Raw genomic sequence first — 26,800 nt, 5'->3', positions numbered from 1 at the left:
GTGTGTGTGTAGCCAACCAGGTAGAAAAATGGCAGAAAAATTAAAGACGGACATCAGAGTATTTTTCAATACACCAAAACGCATAGTAAGAACCCTAGTAGCCTAATATCTCAAAGACTAGTTAATAAAATGTTCATAAGAAAGAAATGAAATTCTAATGGAAATGTTTCACAATGATGTCATTAGGCAGAGCAGGCAACAGATGACACACAGACAGCAGAGTTGGGGACAGATATGCAGGGACAGACTGGCAGAGACAGGGAGTCTCAGGTAAGTTTGTTGAGTCTTTGTTTGGCAACATTATGAAAGGTTCTCAATTTTTTTTACTTGTAAAATAGGAACATAATTGGAAAATGCCATGGATACCCCCACTCTCAACTTAAACTGGTGACTGAACTAAGATTTGTTAAAGCCAATGGTATTGCTGTTGTGATTAGTTGTGTAGTTTTGGGTACCGGTAGTTAGGAGTACGGCAAACACCTTATTTCTTTGGTTCCTCCATATACATTTACCATATTACAATGTAGGCTATGTGTTACAGCACTACTTTTGGTGTCCCCCTCAGGAATTGCTCTTGAGAAAATTTCATGTAATTGTCCCCTCCAAAGTGGATATCAGATTTTCGCCCTTGGGAACGTGTCCCAGTGGAAGAAATATATTGATAATTACTGCTAATATTAAGGTTACTTCGAGAATGCACAAGCGCTGTGTCCTACGGTTTCCCTTTAGGAATTCAAATGCCCTGTTGTTGGTGCACTGATAGTACGCCGTGCCTGTTTCAAAGTCTGCTGCGCATCAAACATAACACTTGAATTAGCATAAATGATTTGCATGCTAGATATATTATGGAGATATCTAGGACTGTATTATTCAGTCCTGGACCATTGAAATGAAAAGCAATCTGTTGGAATATCATGAGCCATTCAGTAGTGTCTAACATTACTGTCATATTGTTGCAAAATTCCAGTAACTTTTCCCCCAAAATTCACAAGAATAAAGGAATCTTCCACACGGGATTTCTGGAAAGCCACGGAATTTTGGGAAAGTTAATGGAATTTTGCAACTATGTCTGAGTCAATGAAGTGCAGTGTGGAACACATTTCATTAGGTGCGTAACTGGAGAGGAGTCTGATCAGTCCCCTGGTCTGGCTAACAGGTCACATTCCCCAGAGCATTAACATGAACACTCCTATTGACTACTGACAGATCGTCACACAGGACTTCACGGACTAACGAGAGATAAACACTGGCCTTACAACCACTAAGCACAAGGTACTACTGCCTACCAAACACAGGACTTAAACACACTGTCTACATCAGCTAGATGACAACATTCACGAGAACCAGGTCAGCAAGCTTACCTCGATATCATATTCCCACTTGCCAACATACTACATGAGAGGAGAACATTTGAAATAAATGGGGAATATTATGTACTGCAATGTGCACAGGGCAACAGAATGAAGGCTATTGAACAGAAGCCCAACTCCTGACATGTAGCACCATCTAGTGGCTCAAAACAATCATAACACTTTTTACAAAATCCTTTTTTTGATGTATTAGTACAGGTGTGTCATTATACATATGACATCTCTTCCAATGTAATAACAGTGAATAAATTACTCTGGACAATCAGTGTGTAGCAAAAGCATCATCATCCCAGTTACAACCCTCCTGTCATGACTCACACAGTATTTATACAGGGGGAGTCTTGGTCTTACCTCTGCGTCATACTCAAACATCTGATTCCCCTTCATTTGATGACACTTCAGCATGACCACAGGGCCATGGGGACGAGACACGTCCAGACACAGGTCATCTGTCCGGATCTCCTTATCAGCCGTGTACGAGAACACCTGGCAGAGAAAACGAGACGGTCATATACCTAGTATCTGTCCGAAGTGCTATTCGCACAGGATTAGTATTACTATAGAATGTCGGTTATGTAATTATTACCCCAGCATGATTCGGACCGGGATTAGTTTTTACCAAACTGCCCCTGTAGTTATTCCCCCCCCCCCCATTCAAAATGGACCGTTATGACGGAAGCCTGGAGGGTCTTCCAGGTGTGGAGATTTTTCAAATGTCTAGGGATAGCCTAATATTGGCCTAATCACCTTCAGTTTGGAGTAAGTCAAAAATAATAACGCATATCAATAACAACCATGAACTGTAACCTATGCAGACATTTGGTTTACCTGACGGATTTGGCAATTTATTAATTCATTGGCACAAAATGGTCCACTTCATCTTTTAAAAGAGAAGTATCGCACTAGGAAAGTTGATATGTGGCAAAACAGATCATTCGTCTGTCTGTAGGCTACGTGCATAGCACTTTGTTTTAAACATCAATTTGTTCCCCATGTTCTTAACCAAACTGGGTGCAGCACCTGTTAAACTCTGTAATATCCCTCAAAAAACACAGGGATGACGATTTGCACGGGATAAGTATTATCAGAGAACCTGGGAGTTTGCCCGAAAACAGTAGGCTTTTAGGGCTGGGATAATAACCTTCCTGCCAAGAAAAAAATGACTGACATGGCCGTTTTGGACGGGACAAATTCCGGTAACTTCCCACAATTCTGAGATTTGTCCTGCTAATTCCCTCCTGATTGAGTGAATCTTCCAATTGGGATTTCTGGAAAACCTAGGAATTTAGGTCCATAGCTCTCTCCTCTGGGAAAGGTCCATAGGTCCATAGCTCTCTCCTCTGGGAAAGGTCCATAGGTCCATAGCTATCTCTTGTCTTTCTACAATCTCCTTACCTGATTCCCACCCATGCCATGGCAGTTGAAGAAGCCAACCTTCTCGTTCTCCTTTCTGCCCATGTTGTCCACACACTGGTTTGTTTCAACATTTCTGATCTAGGGGTAGAAAGGAGTATAACAACATTGGATTCATAATTACCATCCTTCCATCCACCCTGGCATATTTACAGCTGACAAAAGCCACCGTTTATAAAGGAAGAAGAAATGGCGTATCCTCTCATCAAACACTGGCACTTCATTTCCAGGTGTCAAAATGAAAAGCACCTGCGTCTTTTCTCTGTGGCCCAGATGTCAAATCTAATGAAATACTTACTGTTCAATAAAACAAGCAATCTAAACTCATTGCCTATATTTCACCAGTGATGTAAGTCATAATTAGGGACCTTGCTTAGCATCGCAAATGGCTACATAAATCAGATCTGTGGTGATCTAAGTATTCCCACAAATTCCCACCCCAAATTATTATTTAATGAGCCATCTAATATCTAACTAACATACTCCTAGAGGCTGGGCTATACGCTAGGTGCTGTATAACCTGCTTACTATGCAGGAATGGTATTGTTCCTAATTAAATGATATAAAAGCTAATGACTGGGGATGTTAAAAGTGAGATGTGTGCTATGGAGTAAGTCAATCAAGGAGCAGACGGCGGGAGGGTAGGAGAGGGGAAGGGAAGACTCAGGGTGCTGCTGCTGCTGCAGCTCCGTGCCATAGACAGCTTTTACTGCGGTACATTGGATGCAGGCTGTAAAATCCTCAAGCCTCAGCAGAATTCAACTTGGGGATTACAACCTCATCTCTCCAAACTCCCAACCGGTGACATTATTTGACATGCTCTCTATCAATCGTGGCCTTTTTTTTGGCATACTGTATGTTATCAAGACCATTCCCCTCTTGGCCTGGTGCTAACCTGTTAGCTAGAATGTTGTTCGCCAACTCTATCCTGTGCTTGGGTTTGAAACCACAACTAAACAAATGCATTAGGTTATTTATCGTCCAGTTTCAATGGTTGGAATATCCAGGTCTTCTGACTCACTTTAAAGAGAAGTAGGACTACAGTCTTATGATATCAAACGGATGACCTGCACTGCAAATGACACCCTATTCCCTATGGGCCCATGTTAAAAGTAGTACACTGTGTAGGGAATAGGGTGCCATTAGGGATTTATCCAGGGTCACGAGAGGTGCATTGGGCTGCAGTATCTGAAAGACTTCATACTTCACCAAGTGAGTAGTATCTCCTGGGGATCTGAGAGTCGGGGTAGATGTTCTCCAGGTACCAGGAGAAGGGTTTACACTGCAGAGCTTCACGTAGGGTCTTACGAGAGGACACATCTCCATAGTCCACCCGGGCCACACCTGCAACACAAACCAAGACCAGGGGCAATATGTATCGAGCATGTCAGACTGGTAGTGCTGATCTAGGATCAGTTTTGACTTTTTAGATTATAACGAATGGACAGAGGGGACCTGATGCTAGATTAGCACTTCTACTTTGAGATGCTTGATATGTACAGCACCTGGTTCAAGTACAGAGACACATGCATTGAAATATCAGCAAAAGACAACAAGAACCCTTACTGCTTACATGCAACAAACACCCTTTTGAGCCATTTGGCACTTCAATTGTCAAGGTTATGTTTGCTGTTATAGCACAAAGTGCCATCCATAGAGGAATGTGAATTATTGGAGAATGACTCATAATTGTATCAACAAAGTCAAATAATCTGTGCCAGATTATTGTATCACACCCAATTTAAGACTTCCAAAAAAACATCCTGCTTGACCCTTTATTAGCCCGCTGCAGCAAAGGGTTAAAGAGACTGTGGTAACGTCGGTTTTGTTTTCAGCATAACCATTGTTGAGAGAAGAGCCCGCAAGCCCATTCAATTCGACAGGCGGGAGGTTTGAATTAAAAAAAAGCCAAAATGTTATTTTGGGTTAAAAAAAACACTCCAGGCCACACTTGAACATCTAAAAATACACTGAACAAAAATATAAACCCAACATGTAAAGTGTAAAGTCCCATGTTTCATGAGGTGAAATAAAAGATACCAGAAATGTTCCATACGCACAAAAAGCTTATTTCTCTCAAATTTTGTGCACAAATTTGTTGACATCCCGGTTAGTGAGCATTTCTCATTTGCCAAAATAATCCATCCACTTGACAGGTGTGGCATATCAAGAAGCTGATTAAACAGCATGATCATTACACAGGTGCACCTTGTGCTGGGGTCAATAAGAGGCCCCTGTGCAGTTTTTTGTCACACAACACAATGCCACAGATGTCTCAAGTTTTGCAATTGGCATGCCGACTGCAGGAGTGTCCACCAGAGCTGTTGCCAGAGAATTTAATGTTCATTTCTCTACCATAAGCCGCCTCCAACGTCGTTTTACAGAATTTGGCAGTACGTCCAACCGGCCTCACAACTACAGACCACGTGTAACCACGCCAGCCCAGGACCCCCACATCCGGCTTCTTCACCTGCGGGATCATCTGAGACCAGCCACCCGGACAGCTGATGAAACTGAGAAGTAATAAAGCCCTTTCGTGTGGAAAAACTCAGTCTGATTGGCCGGGCCTGGCTCGGGTGGGCCTATGCCCTCCCAGGCCCATCCATGGCTGCGACCCTGCCCAGTTATGTGAAATCCATAGATTGGAACCTAATTCATTTATTTCAATTGACTGATTTCCTTATATGAACTGTAACTCAGTAAAATTGCATTTTGTATTTATATTTTGTTCAGAATAGATAGAAATTATGTAGAAATGATAATGGACCTATATATTTTCAAATAACTGCCGTTTTTCTGTCCCGCAAGCAAAAACGTTTGCCCACTCCTGATAAAGGGAATAGAGTGCCATTTGGGATACACACTAACAGTGGAGCTGCCCTGACCTGATCATCCCCTGTTATATCCTGGATGAGCAGACACTCAATGCCGACCGGATACTGCGAGTATGCTTTCTCAGGAATCACTTAGGGTGCTGGGCCCCCCTCGACTCCTCAGAAGACAGACTAAAGAGCATTCTGGAAACGTGGAAAGGGTGCCTTTCATGCAAAATGTAACTAGATATTGGCAAGGCACTGCATAAATCTAATCTCATAATTTGGCTCCAACATTACTTGGATACTCAGCAGCCAATCTCTTGCCAATCGTATTGCATCGCCAGGCTGTGGGGACAACATTGTCTGAGCTTCCCATGAGATCATAAACAGCAACGTCTCCCTTGAATATGTGAACGCAATTTCCGGAAATCTTCAGTCGAACATCTTGAAAGATACTTAGTACAGCACTTTCCAATGAATAAAAGATCAAAGTGTGGAGAAATGCAGTTGAACATAAGACAATGCCCTGCCTTCTTTGGCACATCAAGAGCAGCGTAGAAATTCAACGGAAGATGAATGCAAAGAGCAGTAGAGCGAAGACATATTGTACTTGAGACTCAGTGAGACTAGGAGGAGAAGCAACGTGAGCCAGAGTAGGAAGGTCAAATATAGCAAGATACAGTACTGGAAGCTACAACCTATCTGCAATATTAAAGCTGATCTACCCCCCCCCCAAAAAAAATAAAAAATACAAAAAACAAACAAATATATAAAATTAATATACATATAATTTTTTTTATAAGATACGGTACAGGTTGCTTCCCTTTCTAACCAGTTTGCTGCATATCCTCTAGTTACAGAGCTCATGGCATACATTACAGTACAGAGGAGAAATGACCCTGGCCTGAAAAAACATACAGTAATGAGGAATTGGCTGTGGAATAAAAAAATATGAAGGATATTCCTATAAGGCAGGTGATAGGTCTTATGGTGCCTTACATGCATAGTATTGGTATAGGAGGCTACACTAACCAATATAGGCAAATACTATGTATTCTATGCATGTAAGCAGAAGAATAACAGTTTTGCGGTGAATGCAAAACGACAGGAGATGCCTATTTTCAGAACCCACATACATGCCACTTATAGACGGGTTGCGTGCACAGTCATTGATACCTTGTCTTGTTTTGACTGATGTCATGTTTATGCTAATATGGCTCAAATTCTCTAGCTAGCTAACCAACAACTGTAACAATGCTTGAGACAACAAGCGCTCATTGTGCACCTGTATTTATGTTTTCAATAAACATTTAGAGACGAAATATAGCCCAGCTATAACATCTGGTTCCTTGGAAGTTGTGGGAACGTACTGTACGTTTTACTTTCCCATTGGTTCCGGGAACGAAGACATGCATTTCCTGACCAGTAAAACGGAACGTTTTTTAATTGTTCTGAGAACAGAAGTGAACATTTCACCTGTTCTGGGAACGAGGAATTTTTAGGTTGCAGGGAGGTTCTAAAAAAGTTTTACTACGGTTCTCTGAAAGTTTTCCTGTGAGGTTTAATTAACATTATAAGACGGGATATTAAAGGTTATTTGAAGGTATTTAAATAACGTTCTGAGAACATGTTTCAATAAGACTTTTAATAACACTGCTAGCTTAGATTAACTGTGAACTCCAAGCACAGATAGGACACATGGAAATTCATTTGCTTAGGCGTTAATCGTCCAAACACATTTATTTTTTATTGTGACATGACATCATTGAGCTGGGCATCCTGCACAATTCCCAGAACTTTGTGGGAAGGTTGTATGCAAAACAACCATAGGACAACCACGCTCTCACCAAGCTCTAAGATACACATGGTTCTCAGAACGTTATGTGCTAGCTGGGAGTTTACATGTCAACAATCTTAGCCAACCCAGTCTGTTTTTCCCCTTTGTTGCTGACGCATCGGTTTTGTTGCTAAAAAACCAACCAGTCTATACCCAACATGATAGCTAGAGGCTGAATTCACACTTAAAGCACTTGCTCGGAGCTCAGCGATTTACACTGAGACCATATGCATTGCCACTCCATCAGACCTGGGTTTAACTACTATTTGAAATATTTTACATCACTTTAGTTTGCTTTAGTCTGCCTGGAGTGCCAGGTGGGCGGGGTTTTACGTTTTCCAATATCTCTATTGGTTCCATTGCGCCAGGAAACTCCACCACTGGGCGCACACTGGTTGAATCAACGTTGTTTCCAACATGGAATAGACGTTGAATTGACGTCTGTGCCCAGTGAGTACATCAATCCCAGCTTAAGTATTTTAAATGATTTCAAATAGTATTTGAACCCAAGTTTGCATTCCCACTTCATATGCATTCCCACCCGCTGAGAGACAACAGGTTAAAACGGAAGCGTGGTAGCGTACCTGGTGATATGATGTAGAAGAAGTCTTTGAAGCCGTCCATCCACACCTCAGCCAATCGCCTGTTGTTCTTGTTGATGACTTGGCCCGTGCCCCCAGGGAAGCTGTATGGGGTGGCCTTCCGGAACACATGACCCACGTGGGAACATGTTATAATCTCCAGCGAGCCACCACACTGCCAGATCTGCACATACAAGTGGTCACACGCACATGTGGTCACAAAATCATTGTCATAATAACCCAGCAGAGCCCTCTATTCTTAACCACTCACCCTGAAAGACATCTCCAAGTTCTCTCCCCCCAAATGTCCATCCCTGGATCGTATGTGCCTATTTCTTCAAAATATGTCCGGTCAATAGAGAATAACCCTCCAGCCATAGTAGGGGTTCTGCAAGAGAAAAACAATGAGAGTGGATAAAGAAACACATTTACAAGAGACACCTATCTTACAAAGTGAGAAACGGATCCGCTTACAAATAATCAATATCATACAGTAATATTGCTGAACAATATTGCTCGATGGACAGGATGCCCAGCTGGTCACGGGTGCACCTCAGCCACGCTCAAGGTACTAAACGATATCATAACCGCCATCGATAAAAGACAGTACTGTGCAGCCGTCTTCATCGACCTGGCCAAGGCTTTCAACTCTGTCAGTTGTCACAAAGTACAGGCTCTCTTGCTCAATCACCGTATTCTTATCGGCAGACTCAACAGCCTTGGTTTCTCAAATGACTGCCTCGCCTGGTTCACCAACTACTTCTCAGATATAGTTCAGTGTGTCAAATCTGAGGACCTGTGGCCGGACCTCTGGCAGTCTCTATGGGGGTACCACAGGGTTAAATTCTCGGGCCGACTCTTTTCTCTGTATATATCAACGATGTCGCTCTTGCTGTGGGTGATTCCTTGATCCACCTCTACGCAGACGACACCATTCTGTATACATCTGGCCCTTCTTTGGACACTGTGTTAAGAAACCTCCAAACGAGCTTCAATGCCATACAACACTCCTTCCGTGGTCTCCAACTGCTCTTAAACGCTAGTAAAATGAAATGCATGCTTTTCAACCGATCGCGGCCTGCACCCGCCCACTCGACTAGCATAACTACTTTGGACGTTTCTGACTACAAATACCTAAGTGTCTGCTAGACTGTAAACTCTCCTTCCAGACTCATTTTAAACATCTCCAATCCAAAATTAAATCGAGAATCGGCTTTCTATTTCGCAACAAAGCCTCCATCACTCACGCTGCCAAACATACCCTGGTAAAACTGCCTATCCTACTGATCCTCAACTTTAGCGATGTAATTTACAAAATAGCCTCCAACACTCTACTCAGCAAACTGGATGCAGTCTATCACAGTGCCATCTGTTTTGTCACCAAAGCCCCATATACCACCCACCACTGCAACCTGTATGCTCTCGTTGCCAGATCCACTGGCTCCAGGACATCTATAAGTCTTTGCTAGGTAAAGCTCCGCCTTATCTCAGCTCACTGGTCACCATAACAACACCCACCCGTAGCACGCGCTCCAGGAGGTATATCTCACTGGTCATCCCCAAAACCAACACCTCGTGTGGCCGCCTTTCCTTCCAGTTCTCTGCTGCCAGTGACTGGAACGAATTGCAAAAATCGCTGAAGTTGGAGACTTATCTCCCTCACTAACTTTAAGCATCAGCTATCTGAGCAGCTTACCGATCGCTGCAGCTGTACACAGCCCACCTGTAAATAGCCCATACAACTACCTATCTCATCCCCATATTGTTTTTATTTACTTTTTCTGGTCTTTTACACACCAGTATCTCTACTTGCACATCATCATCTGCACATCTATCACTCCAGTGTTAATTTGCTAAATTGTAATTACTTCACTACTATGGCCTATTTATTGCCTTACCTCCTCACGCCATTTGCACACGCTGTATATAGACTTTTTCTATTGTGTTATTGACTGTATGTGTGTTTATTCCATGTGTAACTCTGTGTTGCTGTTTGTGTCGCACTGCTTTGCTTTATCTTGGCAGGTCGCAGTTGTAAATGAGAACTTGTTCTCAACTGGCCTACCTGGTTAAATAAAGGTGAAATAAAATAAATTATAAAAAATACAATAAAAAAATGTCTGGGGGCAGAAACTCTGCTTTTATTTGCTTTGGAAATAAGAGAGCAAGACATTATTCATTGCCTAGCTCTTCATCAAACAAATGGGCACTTTGGACACTACCATTTATCACACAAAAAACCTGACCTAGACTGACAATCTCAATGCAAAATGACTATGTCATTATTTGATCCACTCTCTGCCGTTTTCATTCTGCTAAAGAGAAGCAAACAGACACAGCTAGGGGCTTGGAGATGACTATCTTCTTTTAAGACAATGAAAATCTGATTTATGAAGCATTGAGGGACACCATCATCATACCACGTTGTTGCTCTGTCCAATAAAATACATTTGATGGAGAGGTTTGTCAATATTTTTGCAGCACCAGCTCCATTGACATATTTTTTTTGTATTCCAAAATGAAACTAGCTACACCATGAAACTACAACTATATCTATATCAAATAACATAACAAAAACATATAAAAACATTGGCCTCACAGCTAAGTCAGTACTTCACAGAAATGCAATCTATCTCTATCTCCAAATGATGCAGCTTTGACAGCTATCGGAGAAGAGGGCTTCTAAAGAAATCCACACCAATGATGTCAGCTCTGCGACTTCCCAGCACTACAAACAACCTACTCTCAGCTGAAATGATAACGCTAGAGCGAATATTTGTTGTCTTACGAGTCTTTTCAATAAACTGTTATTTAATGTCCTCCGCTGCATTTTATCATTGTTCCCCTCTAATCAGGGACTGATTTAGACCTGGGACACCAGGTATGTGCAATTAATTATCAGGTAGACTAGCAGGGCCCGTACCTCGTAGGGTAAGAGTTGAGCACCCGTGCTTTATAGTGCACTACTTTAAAAAAGTAGGGCACTATAAAGAGAATAGGGTGCCAAATAAACTCATTTCAACTCGGGCAGAGATAAAGGCATATTCAGTATGTGTATTGTGTGTACCTGAGTGGTAATGTCCTGTCCCCTTTGCGCCTGTCCATTTCTCTCTGAGGCACGGGGTACCAACGGAAATTCAGCTTCCAGTTGAATCCTCCGTAGGTCATGTCTGAGCCTGCCATGTATTCAAACGTCTCGTCGCTGATCACATCGATTATAGGACATACCACAGATCTCCTAAACAACCATGAAGAGAAAGATAAGGCATTCATTTGACAAGAAATTCATTGACAGCCAAAACAACCACAGAGAAATCTAAAGCATTCATTATACAGGAAATAGTGAAAGAAAGCCCTAGATAAATGACATGTGGAATCAACTTCAGAAAATGACTTTGAAGAACTGTGCAGTCTCTACAATTAATTCACTTTCTTCCCTTAAACCCCAAAACGTTGTGTTATTTCCATGAACAATATTCCACGTCTGGTTATATTAAACTGCTTGGCTGGCAGAGCCAACAGCATTAATTCATCCACAAAATAAATAATAAAAGAATAAATCATTTACAAAGCTAATGGTGCCCTAACTGTTCATTCTTCAGGTGAGCGTCGAGACAAATAGCTAACTGCTGACCCTGCATTTCTACAGCGGTGGCATTATCCCCAGCTTCATTATGAGTTTATTTCAATATTAGTAAATCATCGGCTGGTGCATACTCATTATAAACATATCCATTAGGATAACAACACTGACCGGAGGTAACATATTGCTTCAGTGGGAAGCTACTTACAGTCAAAGAAAATGGAATATATGCATGTTGATTATGTTGACAATGACAATACAGTATGGATATATGGCCTCAGACTGTTTGCTTCAGTAGGAGTTTTACAGTAAAGCTGAAGGTAACCTTAAGGCTTGCGTCTCAAATGGCACTCTATTCCCTAGTGCACTACTTTTGACCAGGGCCCATAGGGCTTTGGTCAAAAGTAGTGTACTACGTAGGGAAATAGGGTGCCATTTGGGACTCAACCTCTAGGTGCTGCAGGGGAATTCATTCAACGCATCCCCTTCACTCAGCATCCACTTCACTTCCTGGTCTAAATCTAATCAGTGTTTGTGCACTTTTATGCTCCTGCACATATTTTTACACATCAATAAACGTGCAGGGTCATAAAAGTGTAATGGCTCGATAATATAATCTCCTCGGTAATACAAAACTAATTTCTGCCTGGCACCTGAGGCAAAATGGGTAGATGTCCGACACCAGATAAGAGAGATAAGGGGGGAGGGGCAAATGCATTTTCAGTCCATCTACAATTTCTCCCTTTTATGTAGAAGGAACCCTTCACCCACCGAACAAGCAAGTGCAATCCTGAAACAGGATTAGAATAACCACACCATTACTTCATTACAATAACCACGATAACAAGTAATAGGATTTAAACCCTGCTGTCACTTAAAATAGCCATCATCAACTGACTCAGTGCAATCACATTCTACTGTGTCTACTACGGTATAAAGAAGCGACAGACAGCATTTCGACAAAACAAGCTGCCACTCAGCTATGGCTGCCTTTGAAAAGGGGCACACAGCTGTCACGGGCATTGGTGTCGTTGTCTGCTATAAAGTCGAGCTAGTGTCTACCATTAACGTCAGATCAGTTTTCAGATGACACAGAAGACAAGCGGAATGCTAATGAGTTAGCATCTCACTGAGGCAGCAGGAAGAGAACAGAGCAGAGATGATTTGCTTCGAGCATCAGCACCCCCATGTCTATCCAGTGCCATGTGTTCCATTTACATCGAGAGGGGTGATGGTGAAGCTCCTTACCGGTCCTCTTTGATCCTGGCCAGCAGAGGCTCCAGCCAGCCCACTGTGCATTCACAGTGGGCGTCCAGGAAGGTGATGACCTGTCCCCGTGTGGCAGCTGCCCCCCTCAGCCTGGCCCGGATCAGCCCCGTCCGCTGCTCCATCCGCAGGACTCGCACTCGAACCTCCAGGGTCCGAGCATAGTTCTCTAGCTTCTTTCCCAAGAAGTCTGACAGAAGAGGACACATCAGAGAGGACATGTTTCAAACGCCGAAATAACTTCATCGTTTGGTGTCTTTCCTCGTTCATTCACAGTTATCAAGGCAAGGGCCGATCTTCTTTCAAATGTGGTATATTATTATCCTTCAATACAAAGAATTGCATGGTTAAACAGACATGTTTCAAACTCCCATAGAACTTCATTGTGCAGTGTTGTTTTCCACAATTATCAAGGGACGATTGTCTTTCAAACTTTGTATCTACCACATGTAATGTGGTAGATATTATCACACAATACTAAGAACTGCATGTATTAATCCCAGAGTGACCCTTTAAACTCAGTGAAGCTAGTTAGTTGATGGTTTAGGTTGGATCCAGCTTCAGTACCTCTCTCACTGGCGTCGTCCACCAGCAGGATCTCCTGCAGCAGGTGCCGTGGCGAGCGGTTGATGACACTGTGGACGGTGCGGAGCAGGGTGCTCCACGCCTCGTTGTGGAACACGATCACTATACTGGTGTTGGGGAGATCGTCCGCGTACACCTTCGTCTTGCAACTGATGGACAGAACACACGAGCTCTGGTTGAGAGGTCAAATATGCTGCTACCGATGCTTGTCTACAGTAGAGTTCTATCAACAGTGAGCATAGTTGTGTGACATGCTTGTGGATGTAAAATATATGTGGCTGAAATTTACCTCAGAGCATTGTAACAAAATGAACTGCTTTCAAACAAAGCCAAAGTTGACAAGACTTAGTAAATGCTGCACCAGTGTTTCCCCTAGGATTTTTTTCAGCAGTGGTGGCAAGGGTGCATCGCTTCTAGACGTTAGCACAATGACATGCTAGCTTTTCCCATAGATTTCCAATTATTGATTCAATGACTATCCATTTAAAAGCTCATCTCAGCAGAAATTACATGAATATAGCACCTTAGAGACTGCTGCCCTAAATACATAGACTTGAAATCACTGGCCACTTTAATAATTGGAACACTAGTCACTTTAATAATGTTTACATATTTTCCACTACTCAGCTCATATGTATATACTGTATTCTATATCTCTATGTATTTTAGTCTATGCCGCTCCGACATTGTTCGTCCAAATATTTATAAATTCTTAATTCCATTCCTTTACTTAAAATGTGTGTGTATGGTTGTGAAATTGTTAGATATTACTTGTTAGATATTACTGTACTGATGGAGCTAGAAACACAAGCATTTCGCTACACCTGCAATAACATCTGCTAAACATGTGTATGTGACCAATAAAATGTGATTTGAACACTGTGTTGTGCTAAATGGCAATCTGCTTCACACACACAGGCTGTGTCCCAAATGGCACCTTATTCCTTATATAGACCACTACTTCTGACCAGGGCCCACATACAGTGCCTTCAGAAAGTATTCACACCCCTTCACTTTTCCCACATTTTGTTGTGTTACAGCCTGAATTTAAAAACAGATTACATTGCCATTTTTTGTTCACTGACATACACATAATATCCCATAATGTCAAATTGGAATTATGTTTATTGAATTCTTTACTAATTAATTAAAAATGAAAAAGCTGAAATATCTTCAGTCAGTAGGTATTCAACCCCTTTGTTATGGCAAGCCTAAATAAGTTCAAAAATGTGCTTAACAAGTCATATAATAAGTTGCATGGACTGACTTTGTGTGCAATAATAAAGTTAAATTAAATAAAATGACTACCTCATCTCTGTAACCCACACATACAATTATGATCTGTAAGGTCCCTCAGTTGAGCAGTGAATTTCAAACACAGATTTAACCACAAAGACCAGGGAGGTTTTCCAATGCTTCACAAAGAAGGGCACCAATTGGTAGATTGGTAGACATAAAAAGAAGGAAGCCTGTACAGAATAAAAATATTCCAAAACATGCATCCTGTCTGCAACAAGCCATTAAAGTAATATTGCAAAACATGTAGCAAAGCAATTCACTTTTTTGTCTTGAATACAAAGTGTTATATTTGGGGCAAATCCAATACATTACTGACAACCACTCCATATTTTTGAGCATAGTGGTGGCTGCATCATGCTTGTAATCATTAAGGACTGGGGGAGTTTTTTGGGATAAAAAAACACAGGCAAAATCCTAGATGAAAACCTGGTTCAGTCTGCTTTCCACCAGACACTGGGAGATGAATTCACCTTTCAGCAGGACAATAACCCAAAACACAAGGCCAAATCTACACTGGAGTGGCCTAGTTACAGTTTTGACTTAAATCTACTTGAAAATCTATGGAGAGACCTCAAAATGGTTGTCCAGCAAAGATCAACAACCAATTTGACAGAGCTTGAAGAATAATGGGGAAATCTTGTACAATCCAGGTGTGGAAAGCTCTTAGAGACTTACCCAGAAAGACTCACAGCTGTAATCACTGACAAAGATGCTTAAAATGAGATATTTCTGTATTTCATTTTCAGTCAAAATAAAAATGTAATAACATGTTTCACTTTGTCATTATTGGGGTTTTGTTTTGTAGGCTGTGTTTCAGGCTGTAACACAACAAAACGTGGACTAAGTCAAGGGATATGAATACTTTATGGAGGCACTGTAGGGAATAGGGTGCCATTTGGGATGCAGTCACATACTCCCAGAGATACAGACCAAGGGCAGGGCAAGCCTGTCATGTAGTGTAGATTGTAATGTTGAATAAAGTATGAGGAGGGTGCATTAAAGATAGAGAGGAGGCAGCGGGGGTTGGAAGTGGGAGGTGACAGGAGGTGACAGGCGATTGGAGCGGATAGTAGGTTTATCCCGTTCACCCCACTACGGGTGACAGGACAGATTGACAGAATGGGAACACCAGGGTAGCTAGCTACTAGCCACTGAGCGATCATCTTATTTCTTTCAACCACTGCCTATTACACCCCACGACAATACCTCTCTCTCACACAGTCTTGCAAAGCCAAGCTGATTTCTTTAATAACGTTCCAAGGTGTACTGGCGAGTTTGAGGAAGATTTTGAGATGCAATTAGTACGATTCTGCAGCTTGGCACTCTTGGGGTGAAATAAAATCAATAGACCACAGATCTATATCTACAGTTCTTTCGCTCTCCATTTTGTACAAATTCTTCATTATAAACTGGGTGGTTCCAACCCTGAATGCTGATTGGCTGATATCTGTGGTATATCAAACCGTATACCACGGGTATGACAAAACATGTATTTTTACTGCTCTAATTACGTTGGTAACCAGTTTACAATAGCAATAAGGCACCTCAGGGGTTTGGGGCCAATATACCACGGCTAAAGGCTGTTCTTACGTACGACGCAAAGCGGAGTGCCTGGATACAGCCCTTATATATTGGCCATATACCACAAACCCCTGAAGTGCCTTATTGCTTAAATATACTATAGGACTAGTTCATTAAAGTGGAATTCATAATTAGCTAAATCTACAAGCATTAAACTTAGCACAATCCTTGTACATGTGTGAAATGGAGTGCGTGCAGTGTTCACATATATTGAAAATGTTCCTTTTTTGTGATAACTTTTCATATAAAATGTTATAGCAATGTAAACCCCATGGGGGACAGTTGATTTTCGAGGCGGTAGGTAATATATAAACAATATAGACAATGTTCACAGTATTGGCATATGCTTATATTCTCTGCATAATTTTTTTATATTGTTGTATTGACAATGTTCCTATTTTCAATACAAAGAAGAGCGCATTCTAAAGAACAGTTGACAAAGAATGTTCTGTAGGAATGCATAAACACGAAATCACTGGGCTGTCTCCCGGAGAGAAGACTGTCTCTAGATCAGCTGCTCAAGGTAAATGTGGATCATATTTCACACAAATTGCTCTTTGGGTTTTCATTATCCAGCTCTAGTAGGTCTTGGGCGACAGTAAACAATGCCCTTCTCCCATTCAGACTGTCATGGCTGAAGTAAACACCCGAAGACTGTGATGGATCCAACACTGGCAAATAATCTCTGTAAGTCTAATGTTCTTCAATTAGAGCAGTGGTGTCTGGTGGCACTTTCAAATCGGATGACGCCCTCATTGTAATCGCCGTAACGGAACAAACGGAATGGTATGAAAAACATCAAACACATGGTTTCCATGAGTTTAGATGCCGCTCCATTCATTCCATTCCAGTCATTACTATGAGTCCTCGTCCCCTCACCAGCCACCACTGAATTAGAGTATGTTACATCATGGAATGAATCCTGAGGAGTCCGAGGACTTAAAACGTTTAATATCTCCTTTTCATTCTGTCCTAATGGGTCGTTTTCATCAAAGTTAACAAATTGGTTCATTCCAGACGATATCAAAATGTTCTGTTGAACCTTAGTTATTTGGTAGACAGTCTCTTTTGCTTCGCATTGCTGTTAATAATCCGCCAGCAGCTGCTCCTAAAATGACACGCCATGTTGTAATCCTCAAAGTTGTGTGTCAGCGTAGTGTGGTTTCCAGTGAATTCAGCGGAAGTTTCTGGACTAAAACAACAACTAGTGAAAAAGTCAGAAAGTAGATCCAAAATGTCAGCCCTTTTGAGAACCGGAGCATGTTGCCAAGTGAAGTGGAGGTATTAGGGCTTCTGAGGAGTAGCGGTAGAAGGTTACAGGGTTGTTAAAAGTGGGTGGTGTGTGTGTGTAGTGCCGAGTAAAGAGGTCAGCGGTGTAATTCACAGAAAAGGCCAAGTTCACTCACCCGTCCAGTCTCACATCCGGCAGACTCCTGTTGAGAGCAATCATGTCGCTGGCCATCAGATTGAACTGGTTAATCTTAAAGAGCTCCTTCATTTTCTCCTGCTCGTCCTTTGCGATTACCACCGCCTTCCCCATCTCCCCTGGGCCCTCGTGGGCTCGCGACATGACCGCTGCAAAACAATAGGGAGACGATGTTGCATATTTTATACTTCCGTGTTCTTTTTATATTTCACTGTTATTTCAATGGAAGCGGGAGGTCCAAACATTAAACTTCAGCTACTGAAATCTGCTAAATGTAGCTACAACTATTATAGTGTATATATTACTAAAGGTACAGTACTGTGGCAAGCAAATGAACTTAAAATGAACCGTGAGCAAATGAAGCATGCTGTAGACTAGACTAGAGTGTTTCTAACAGAAGAATATTGACCTCAGATCACTCGGTCCCAGTACCCCTTGTATATAGCCTCGTTATTACTATTTTATTGTGTCACTTTTTATTATTTTTTGCTTTAGTTTATTTGGTAAACTGTACTGTTGGTTAAGGGCTTGTAAGTAAGCATTTCACGGTAAGGTCTACACTTGTTGTATTCGGCTCATGTGACAAACAACGTTTGATTCGATTTGTCTAACAGAGAAAGACTTGCCTCAGATCAGTGTAAAATGAAATATGCCACATCATCAGGATTTGTCTAACAGAGAAAGACTGCCCTCAGATCAGTGTAAAATGAAATATGCCACATCATCAGGCTTTGAACGCTGAGGTCATTAAAATGTCCCTACCAGCCAATGACATGCTGATCAGTCTGACACTGATGCAGATTCGCCAAGCATTCTGGATCCATTAACTACTATTCTTATCATCTGCCGTACAGTCATGTCCTCCTAGTCAAGCATCATCTGGGCCTGTTGGAAAATCCACGATTTGTCCAGAGATTTAGGGCGAGCCCTTCTCTCTCTCTCACACTGATGAATGAGGAAGAAGTGAGAGCATTACAACAGCAGTCCTCATTGCTGTTTAAAAAAGATCAGCTCATATATCTGATCAATCAGCATTACTGAAGATCCATTAAAGCCTTGAGAACAAGCTGCCTCTGCTGCACATTGCTCCACAATGCTTCACAATTATCCAAAGGTAAATAATCTCCAGTGGAATTATGCTCCGCTCTCCAATAATCTCTTAAACCAGAGGCAGTGATTTCCATGGGGGACAATTCACATTTGCTCCAGGCCCCAGGTTAAGAGGATTCCCATTTCGCATTCCAAATGGCACCCTATTCCCTTTACAGTGTGCTACTTTTGACCAGAGCCCAATGGGCCCTGATCAAAAGTAGTGCATGATGAAGGGAATAGGGTGCATTTGGGACGCATCCCCAGTCAACCTTCCTAGAGCTCCAATGTTGGGTTAGTGGAGGTTTAGACTCTGATCTGATCGAGGTTCTTCTCGGCGGTGACACCCTCCATTAGGACAATGGCTTAAACCTGATGGGCTTGCAGAGAGAGCTGAGCTGGATTATTCAATGAACTATCCATCTAACACATGCCCACCACAGCCACTCAGATCATCCATCAATCTATTGGCACAGACACTACATTAGATATATGTTGCACAAAGAGCTGAAGGCCAGCGATACTGTCTGAAACATACTATAATTGTAACCTCACTGATTGAAAATGGCTTTAAATGTATAGGGAGGTAACAAACATTTCAGCTTCAACTGAGGGACTTATGAGACCGAACATTGTTCATAGTCTCTCTCTCTTTCTCATGAGACAGTACATCAAATCAATCAAATGTTATTTATCACATGTTTCATAGACAACAGGTGTAGACTAACAGTGAAATGGTTACTTACAGGTCCTTTTCCAACAATGCAGAGTTGAAGATAAAATGTTAATAAAAAATATAAATAGTGACACGAGGAAAAAACTACACAGTGAATAACAAATAAAAATAAAGAGTAAAAACAACATGGCTACATATAGGGGAGTAGAAAATAACATGGCTATATATAGGGAGTAGAAAATAACATGGTTATATATAGGTAGTAGAAAATAACATGGTTATTCATAGGGAGTAAGTCAAAAGTTTGGACACACCTAGTCATTCAAGGGTTTTTCCTTTATTTGTATTATTTTCTACATTGTAGAATAATAGTGAAGATGTCAAAACTATGAAATAAAACATATGGAATCATGTAGTAACCAAAAAAGTGTTAAACAAATCCAAATATATTTAAATTTGAGATTCTTCAAAACAGCCACCCTTTGCCTTGATGACAGCTTTGCACACTCTTGGCATTCTCTCAACCAGCTCCATGAGGAATGCTTTTCCAAAAGTCTTGAAGGAGTTCTCACATATGCTGAGCACTCTTTGGCTGCTTTTCCTTCACTCTGCGGTCCAACTCATGCCAAACCGTCTCAATTGGGTTAAGGTCGGGTGATTGTGGAGGCCAGGTCATCTGATGCAGCACTCCATCACTCTCCTTGGTCAAATAGCCCTTACACAGCCTGGAGGTGTGTTTTGGATCATTGTCCTGTTGAAAAAATGTTTTTGTCCCACTAAGCGCAAACCAGATTCGATGGCGGATCGCTTCAGAATGCTGTGGTGGCCATGCTGGTTAAGTGTGCCTTGAATTCTAAATAAATCACAGACAGTGTCACCAGCCAAGCACCCCCACACCATCACACCTCCTCCCCCATGCCTCACGGTGGGAACCACACATGAGGAGATAATCCATTGAACCTACTCTGCGTTTCACAAAGACATGGCGGTTGGAACTAAAAATCTCAAATTTGGACTCATCAGACCAAAGCACAGATTTCCACTGGTCTAATGTCCATTGTTCGTGTTTCTTGGCCCAATGAAGTCTCTTCTTATTATTGGTGTCTTTTAGTAGTGGTTTCTTTGCAGCAATTCGACCATGGTCTTATTCACACAGTCTCCTCTGAACAGTTTAGATGTGTCTGTTACTTGAACTCTGTGAAGCATTTATTTGGGCTGGAATTTGAGGTGCAGTTAACTCTAATGGACGTATCCTCTGCAGCAGAGGTAACTCTGGGTCTTCCTTTCCTGTGGCGGTCCTCATGAGAGCCAGTTTCATCATAGCGCTTGATGGTTTTTGCGATTGCACTTGAAGAAACTTTCAAAGTTCTAGAAATGTTCCACAATGACTGACCTTCATGTCTTAAAGTAATGATGGACTGTTGTTTCTCTTTGCTTATTTGAGCTGTTCTTGCCATAATATGGACTTGGTCTTTTACCAAATAGGGCTATCTTCTGTATACCACCCCCTAAATTGTCACAGCACCACTGATTGGCTCAAACGCATTAAGAAGGAAAGAAATTCCACTTGTTAATTGAAATGCATTCCAGGTGACTACCTCATGAAGCTGGTTGAGAGAATGCCAAGAGTGTGCAAAGCTGTCATCAAGGCTAAGGGTCGCTACTTTGAAGAATCTCAAATATAAAATATATTTTGATTTGTTTAACACCTTTTTGGTTACTACATGATTCCATAAATGTTATTTCATAGTTTTGATGTCTTCACTATTATTCTACAATGTAGAAAATAGTAAAAATAAAGAAAAACCCTTGAATGAGTAGGTGTGTCCAAACTCTTGACTGGTACTGTAGGTAGGGGTAAAATGACAACAGAATAGATAATAGACAGTAGCAACAGCAGCAGCAGCACATGTGAAAGTGTGTGTGTGTGTGTGTGTGTGTGTGTGTGTGTGTGTGTGTGTGTGTGTGTGTGTGTGTGTGACCACATGTGCGTGTGACCACTTGCATGTGCAGATCTGGCAGTGTGGCGGCTCGCTGGAGATTATAACATGTTCCCACGTGGGTCATGTGTTCCGGAAGGCCACCCCATACCGCTTCCCTGGGGGCACGGGTCAAGTCATCAACAAGAACAACAGGCGATTGGCCGAGGTGTGGATGGACGGCTTCAAAGACTTCTTCTACATCATATCACCAGGTACGCTACCCCACTTCCGTTTTTAACCTGTTGTGTGTGAGACTGTGTGTGCATAGTCAATGCCAGGTAGTCCGGGTATGCATTCGAGGTAGTCCGGGTATCCATTTGATAAGTGACTATATCTTCAATTCCAAGATTATAGGTTTGAAACACAATGTGGTCAGGATTATTTAATGTGTTTTTGAAAGAATGATCTATTTCTGTTTTTGAAGCTTTCTCAACTAGAGGATATTCTTTACAGGAGGACCTATTCAGATCTACTGTACACCCAGAGATGGCACAGAATGTTCTGGGAACCAATAATGTTGCCATGCTGACTATGTATGCATAATTGATTAATAAAATCAATAAGCTATTTGCTTAGTGAGTAGGTGATTTCGGTAACTATTGTATACTTCTGACGCCTGCTACAATGGCTTACCCATTACCAAACGCTTACCCTCTTGCACAGCTTTCATCAAATCCCATTCGTAATGGAAACGTTTTGTTGGGTTTAACGTCAAATGGCACCCATTTCATTGATGTTCGTATTCCTCTCTTATATTATTTCTTATTGTTGTAGTATTGTCGAGAAGGAACCTGCAAGTAAGCATTTAGTTGAACGGTGTTTACCATGTATATCCTGTACATACAACACAACTAATAACTTGAAACATATGGTGTGTGTGTGTGTGTGTGTGTGTGTGTGTGTGTGTGTTTGGGGTGTCAGTGTAAGTATGTGTGAGACTGTGGGTAAAGTACAGTGTGTGTGTGTGTATAGAGTCAGTGCAACAGAGGTAACCATTTGCAGGTAACAATTTGATAAGCTATTTAGAAGTCTTGTTCAGAAGTCTGTTCAGGGTCCTGTTGGTTCCAGACTTGGTGCATCGGTACCGCTTGCCGTGCGGTAGCAGAGAGACCAGTCTGTAGCTTGGGTGGCTGGAGTCTTTGAGCCTTTTTTGGGCCTTGATGTCAGGGAGCTCGGCCCAAGTGATGTACTGCGCAGTATGCACTACCCTCCGTAGTGCCTTGCGGTCGGATGCCAAGCAGTTGTCATACCAAGCGGTGATGCAGCCGGTCATGATGTTCTCAATGGTGCAGCTGTAGAACTTTTTGAGGATCTGAGGACCCATGCCAAATATTTTTAGCCTCCCGAGGGGGAAGAGGCGTTGTCGTGCTCTTTTCACGACAGTGTTTTTCAGAGAGAGGGAGAGAGAGAGAGAGAGAGAGAATGCCTCCAAATGATCCAGGTGACCAGACACCCACCAATGTAGTGATTTCTATATGAAAACATGCACAGTATCCTCACAAGTGCAAGTGAACTGCTCAATATTATCCTTGGGCTTAGAAGAAGAAAACTGTGGCATCTGCCCTTTTCTCTGGCTCTTCAGCCCAACAAACCCATTACTGACCCCCTGACATGGACCACGACAACAGTAACTCCATCCTAAAGCCCATAGGTCTTCTGCCCTAGTCCTTGTCCAGTGATTTTGTCAGCAATTACTGCTATACGGTCTTCACACTCACATACAATGGGTCTGTAGAGACATGGTCAATAGTGTTGAGCAAAAACAAGAGTGCTCTATTCTTTCATTCCTGTTTCCTGTAAAACATATGTTTACAGTTTTTGGGGGGGGACATTAATGGAGATTAATCGATTAGCCTACTTAAACTTTTGTTGAGTTATTACATATGTATTTTAAATGGACAAATAAGTATGAATACAGTATACAGTATTGCAATCCACAAGTGACAGTGCTAAGAGCTTACTGCAACAGCGGCTATGTAGTGCACCATTCTATAGCTAGAGGACTCCTGATATTTTTGTCTTTATCTGTTGCGGTCCAGTACTTTATTTTTTGCTAGCTAGGGCCATCTACTTGAAGTACCGCCCGTCTTCCCAGTAGCCTACTTGGTGTGTGAACTGCTGACTGCTCATATCCTGCAGATGATTGTTGACACATCAACCAGGATCGAGGGGCAGGGCAATTTGTGACTTGTTTGGTAATCAGTGGCTGTATTGGAGGGGGAGTGGTTTCTCCTCTCTGAGGCAATCAACAATTAGTACAGGCGGTTGTGCTCTTCACCCCTGCTAGGCAATTAGAAATGAGTGCTAGTTCTTCAGTCTCCACTGGTTTCTAAGCGGCGGCCGTATTAGCGGTGGTCTCGTCGCTCAAACAGAGACCGTTCTGCCGAGTTGTTCGAGGAAGGAAAGAGTATCTTACCTATTTATGTTCTGAACTCATTTAGCTTTTTTGTTGTTGTATTTTTGGTAACTACAGTATGTGTTTTCTATACCTGTACACTCCTCTCCCTTTAGGCTTTATAGACGCTCCCCACACCTTCGCTACATCCCTTCTAATTTAGTGTACCCTGTGCGCACAACCTCTGTGCAATTTTGGGTCTCTGGCAGCGTTTGGAACTGCCGATCTGCGGTCAAGAACGCAGAGTTCATCTCAGCCTATGCTGCCATTCAATCCTTTGATTCGTTTTTTTTTGGGGGCGCCCTGACGGAGACATGGATAACCCCAGAGAACGCTGCTTCTCCATCTGACTACATTTTCTCTCATTGTCCGAGAGCATCTGGTCGTCGCGGTTGTGGCACAGGGCTACTAATTTCTCAAAACTGGAGATTTTCCCTTTCATTCCCCTCTCTCAAATCCATCTCCTCATTTTAATTATATGCTGTCACTTGTCCACTCAGGCTTAACATTGCTGTCATCTATCGCCCATCAGGTGCCCTGGGAGAGTTCCTCAATGAGCTTGACACCTTGATAATTCTAGGTCCTCTCTATACACCAAGTCACTCGGCTACATCGTGTCCTCAGATGGTCTCTATCATTGCTATGCGGATGACACTCAATTACTTTTCTCCTTCCCTCCTTCTGTCACCCAGGTGGTGACGCGCATCTCTTCGTGCCTGACAGATATCTCATCTTGGATGTCGGCCCACCACCTCAAGCTCAACCTCTACAAGACTGAGCTTCTCTTCCTCCCGGGTAAGGCCTGCCCGCTCAAAGACCTCTATCTAGCTACTGTTTATAGGCCTCCTGGGCCATATGCAGTGTTCCTCACTGAGTTCCCTGAATTCCTATCGGATCTTGTAGTCATAGCAGATAATATTCTAATTTTTGGTGACTTTAACATTCACATGGAAAAGTCCACAGACCCACTCCAAAAGGCTTTCGGAGCCATCATCGACTCAGTGGGTTTTGTCCAACATGTCTCTGGACCTACTCACTGCCACAGTCATACTCTGGACCTAGTTTTGTCCCATGGAATAAATGTTGTGGATCTAAATGTTTTTCCTCATAATCCTGGACTATCGGACCACCATTTTATTACGTTTGCAATTGCAACAAATAATCTGCTCAGACCCCAACCAAGGAGCATTAAAAGTCGTGCTATAAATTCTCAGACAACCCAAAGATTCCTTGATGCCCTTCCAGACTGCCTCTGCCTACCCAAGGACGTCAGAGGACAAAAATCAGTTAACCACCTAACCGAGGAACTCAATTTAACCTTGCGCAATACCCTAGATGCAGTTGCACCCCTAAAAACTAAAAACATCTGTCATAAGAAACTAGCTCCCTGGTATACAGAAAATACACGAGCTCTGAAGCAAGCTTCCAGAAAATTGGAACGGAAATGGCGCCACACCAAACTGGAAGTCTTCCGACTAGCTTGGAAAGACAGTACCGTGCAGTATCGAAGAGCCCTTACTGCTGCTCGATCATCCTATTTTTCCAACTTAATTGAGGAAAATAAGAACAATCCGAAATTTCTTTTTGATACTGTCGCAAAGCTAACTAAAAAGCAGCCTTCGCAAATGGAGGATGGCTTTCACTTCAGCAGTAATAAATTTATGAACTTCTTTGAGGAAAAGATCATGATCATTAGAAAGCAAATTACAGACTCCTCTTTAAATCTGGGTATTCCTCCAAAGCTCCATTGTCCTGAGTCTGCACAACTCTGCCAGGACCTAGGATCAAGGGAGATACTAAAGTGTTTTAGTACTATATCTCTTGACGCAATGATGAAAATAATCATGGCCTCCAAACCCTCAAGCTGCATACTGGACCCTATTCCAACTAAACTACTGAAAGAGCTGCTTCCTGTGCTTGGCCCTCCTATGTTGAACATAATAAACGGCTCTCTATCCACCGGATGTGTACCAAGCTCACTAAAAGTGGCAGTAATAAAGCCTCTCTTGAAAAAGCCGAATCTTGATCCAGAAATTATAAAAAACTATCGGCCTATATCGAATCTTCCATTCCTCTCCAAAATTTTAGAAAAAGCTGTTGCACAGCAACTGACTGCCTTCCTGAAGACAAACAATGTATACGAAACGCTTCAGTCTGGTTTTAGACCCCATCATAGCACTGAGACTGCACTTGTGAAGGTGGTAAATGACCTTTTAATGACGTCAGACCGAGGCTCTGCATCTGTCCTCGTGCTCCTAGATCTTAGTGCCGCTTTTGATACCATCGATCACCACATTCTTTTGGAGAGATTGGAAACCCAAATTGGTCTACATGGACAAGTTCTGGCCTGGTTTAGATCTTATCTGTCGGAAAGATATCAGTTTGTCTCTGTGAATGGTTTGTCCTCTGACAAATCAATTGTAAATTTCGGTGTTCCTCAAGGTTCCGTTTTAGGACCACTATTGTTTTCACTATATATTTTACCTCTTGGGGATGTCATTCGAAAACATAATGTTAAATTTCACTGCTATGCAGACGACACACAGCTGTACATTTCAATGAAACATGGTGAAGCCCCAAAATTGCCCTCGCTAGAAGCCTGTGTTTCAGACATAAAGAAGTGGATGGCTGCAAACTTTCTACTTTTAAACTCGGACAAAACAGAGATGCTTGTTCTAGGTCCCAAGAAACAAAGAGATCTTCTGTTGAATCTGACAATTAATCTGGATGGTTGTACAGTCGTCTCAAATAAAACTGTGAAGGACCTCGGCGTTACTCTGGACCCTGATCTCTCTTTTGAAGAACATATCAAGACTGTTTCAAGGACAGCTTTTTTCCATCTACGTAACATTGCAAAAATCAGAAATTTTCTGTCCAAAAATGACGCAGAAAAATTAATCC

At 42.1% G+C, this 26,800-nt stretch overlaps 1 pseudogene; it reads right to left on the bottom strand.

Moving 5' to 3' along the window:
• LOC106586166 (polypeptide N-acetylgalactosaminyltransferase 13-like) overlaps nt 1-26,800 on the bottom strand; it is a 55,435-nt pseudogene that overhangs the window by 15,054 nt on the left and 13,581 nt on the right.

This window comes from Salmo salar, chromosome ssa25, assembly GCF_905237065.1.
Source record: "Salmo salar chromosome ssa25, Ssal_v3.1, whole genome shotgun sequence".
In the NCBI taxonomy this organism is placed as follows: domain Eukaryota; kingdom Metazoa; phylum Chordata; class Actinopteri; order Salmoniformes; family Salmonidae; genus Salmo; species Salmo salar.
This window is presented reverse-complemented; position numbering and strand designations above follow the sequence as displayed.